The sequence below is a fragment of the Pongo pygmaeus genome, chromosome 7, assembly GCF_028885625.2.
Source record: "Pongo pygmaeus isolate AG05252 chromosome 7, NHGRI_mPonPyg2-v2.0_pri, whole genome shotgun sequence".
Classification (NCBI taxonomy): Eukaryota; Metazoa; Chordata; class Mammalia; order Primates; family Hominidae; genus Pongo; species Pongo pygmaeus.
The window spans coordinates 120,636,457-120,640,112 of NC_072380.2; the positions used below are offsets into that span (position 1 = coordinate 120,636,457).

General features: G+C 46.5%; 1 pseudogene; it reads right to left on the reverse strand.

Moving 5' to 3' along the window:
• Nucleotides 1–806: 806 nt before the first annotated feature.
• LOC129042121 (aurora kinase B-like) lies at nucleotides 807–1,869 on the reverse strand (annotated as a pseudogene).
• Between the last annotated feature and the right edge of the window lie 1,787 nt (nucleotides 1,870–3,656).

Sequence of the window (3,656 nt, forward strand, 5' to 3'; positions counted from 1 at the left end):
GTGGAAAAAAGAACTAACTCATGAATCAACTTTCATTACAAAATTTTCACAGGAAAAAAGATCTCAGCAAAAGTAAGAAAATAAGAATGAAAATGGAAATATCAGAAGTGGTTTCACTGTACTCTGCAGAAAAGTGATCAGAAATTAAATTGATTTGGTGCAATTTACTCCAGAAAAAAAATATTTTTTCAGCAAAAAAATGCATTGCTGTGGAATAATTAGGATGAAATTCTCCACACTAGCACTACACCATGAGAATGGAAGCACTGCCCTAAAGCAGGGATTTTGTTATATTCATTGTTGAATCATCAGTGTCTAACCCAGTACAGGTCTCAGACTGACTTTTCCCATTGTATTTTACTGGGTTTATTCAACAGTTATTTACTGAGTCCTCACTGGGTAGCAAGTCTTCAATAATTGTCATGGATAGAGCTATGAACACGAGCTGTGAACAGCTCACTCCGCCTTTGAGCTCAAATCTGGCAGTGTTTCAGAATCCCCCAGGAAATCTTTCAAGCATGCTTTGCCGTCTGGAGAAGTCCACTAGGATTCTGAATCCACTTTATGTTCCTCTAATTCTCAACATATTAAAGCTGAAGCCACCTTCTCCAACTCAAGCATTACAATGAGCAATGTAGACCAAGGCTTCATAATTGATTTGGTCTTTTCAAAATTCTCCTTTTTTACACTTATTTACCAAAAAAAAAAAAAAAAAAAAAAAGCTTCAGTCTTTATTAAACAAAGGAAGTAGAAGACAGCTAAGGGAACAGGTCAGGACTGCTCCTTTCCCCTACACATATGCAGACTTACAAACACAGACGCGCCCCAGTGAATGTCAGGGACCACCAGGGGACAGACTGATGGGCAGAGGGAGGCAGAACCCTCCGAGAATGGGCCTGGATCCCAGGGTGGGCTGAGACCTGGGCCAGGGGCAGCCGTTCTGAGGAGTTATGCCTGAGCAGCTTGGAGATCAGGTCCTGGGGTTCTTATGGGCACAAAAGGGGGAATTTTAGGGCCACCTTGACGATTCGCCCATAGGCCTCATTGTGTGTGGGGTTCCCCACCAGCGGCTCATAGCGGAGTACTCCGATGTACCACAGATCCACCTTCTCGGTGTGCGCGCGCCCCCTCAATTGTCTCTGGGGACAGGTAGTCTAGGGTGCCACACATTTGTCTTCCTCCTCAGTGAGGGGGCGTGCAGAGGGCAGCCGAAGTCGACAACTTTCAGCTCGCCCTCAAGCCCTGAGAGTAGATTCTCTGGCTTTATGTCTGGGAGTCACCTTTTTCCCGTGGCAGTGAATCAGAGCACCTGCCACCTCCCCCATGATGGTAGCTGTTTGCTTCTTGTCAAAGATGCGGCTCTTTCGCAGCTCCTGGTACAGCTCCTCGGGGGTAGGGGTGGCGGGGGCGTACTCTAGAATCCAGTAGATTTTTCTCAGGTCATAAAAATAGTTGTAGAGACTCAATATGTTGGGATGCTGAAGGGGGGCCTGGATTTCCATCTGCCTGCGCAGCTGGTGCTCCCCACGCCCTCCTCTATCTGAGACTTGAAGGCCTTGAGGGCCACGATGAAATGGCTTGTCTTCTTTCGAGCCAAGTGCACATGCGCAAACTTGTCTTTGCCCAGGGGACGCCCAGTCTCAAGGTCGTCGACCAGGAAGGGCCGCGTTAAGATGCTGCGCGTCCCACAACTGTTCTCTACCACCTCATGGCCAGGGGCCGCTGCGGGCTGTGGGTCCGCGCAGCTCGGAGCTCACGCGCAGCTTCGGTGGGGATTCTCGGGAGGACTCGCGGGGGCAGGGTACTCAGGCCGGCTGGAGCCGTCTGCTTGCCATAGGGCCAGGGGTAACTGTTCTCCTTCTAGGCCATCCTTGGAGGGAAAGCAGGAGGAAAGCTGAGGCCCGAGGCACAGCTGCTCTCCCAGTCACCACAAACGACGGAAATCTGCCTTGAAAAACAAAACAAAACAAATAAAACTGGCAGCATTTTCATCATTTTTTCTCACTCTGGAAGTATTAAGCACAACTGTTTATAAAATTATTCTGACGTCTGACTTAGTAAAAAGCTTGAAAAATGACTTTACAACAGCTAAATTAGAATTCAAGAGTTCAAGCACAGTTCCAGTAAGAATGTACGTAAGCACGCCACACATTCAGAAATCATGATCCTAACTATAATTGTGTATTTTGTCATTTAAAAGCAATTGTATTATTTTTCATAATTAAAATCAAGGCAGGTGGAGCTACAACTGGGAAAAAAATAAAATAAAATGAAGGCCATCCTCTTTCATCATCTCATATATTTCTCAAAAATGTTCTTTTCTTCTTGTCTACTGAAATATAGTTTCTGGGCCCAAGAAATAAGAGGCTTCTCTTCACACCCTTGGGGGTAGTTCTGAGAAGAAACCTGTCCAGGGACCATTGCTGACCAGTGCTGATTCACATGACTGTGTCAGGAAAATAGAAGATGTCATTGGGTTTGGGTTCGGGTTCCTCTTGGAACACCAAAATAAACACAGATTGAAATTCTCCCAAAAATACTCCCCAACCATTTTAGCACAGAGAAAGGCTGTTCTCCATGTGGACATGTTGAACATATTCTGATTGTTCAAGCCAGGATCTCAAAGGATTTGGCGGGTGGAGACAGCAGAGCAGGTTATGACACCAGCTTTGTCTTCCCACGTGTGGATCACCATTCTTTTCCTCGCTCTCTCCCAGCCCCTTGCCCCCATTTCCACTGTTTCCCCAAATCCCAGATCATCCATTTAACATGCATTCACTGGGCACCTACATCAGTAAGAATGTTTGTCACCGAAGGGAAAATACACTTATTCATTTTCTGTTCTCCTTATCAAGGGCATCTGCTGTTTTGTGTGTGAAGAGTTAGGGGAGTGTAGGCATGACACAGAGTCTAGGGGGGACCTGTGAGCTTGCCCATCATTGTGCATCAGGAGAGTGCTAAAAGACCCACAAGAAAAGCAAAGCAACTTAACAAACTCCCTTCTCTATTCTTCATAAGTTGCCACATCACAGTGCTTTGAGGTGCCAAATCATGCCTTTTGTTAATCTCATTACCAAGACTCAGTCCCTTCGGAGCAAGAGCTAAATCCCACCCCAGTTGTGACACAATAGAATTCTCAGAAGCAAAAACTTCTTAGGGAAAGAGCAATAAATCAGGATGCAGCACCTCCTCCCTGAATCTTCTCCAGCAAAAGTTATATTTTTCAGGTGAATAGGATCAGGCAGCAAAAAATAAGTGCACTCAGGTTTCTCTGTGATGTGATTACTACCCTGTGGGAGGGAGAGGACGGTAGATGGAGAGAAAATTTGACCCTACCTTGGATTTTTTTTCAAGCTGGCATTTTGGCAGTCTATGTACAAGTGCTTTCAAAATGCCAACTCCACCGTAGAGCCCAGCCAGAAACAGAGACCTCAGGTGCCTTGTGATAAGCCACTGTTTCACTCGCTTTGCTTTTCTAGGGTGTCGGGTGAACAGAGCCTTGTGCTGCAACCCTAGAACTGGGCGCACAGTGGCTTCGAGGCAACCAAACACCCCCGCCACCACGGTGCCGCACCGCCAGGCTGGGAGAGGAGGAGGCCCAGCTTTCTTCTTTTTAAAGCAAGATCTTGCTACTTTGCCCTTGTTCTTAACCTTCC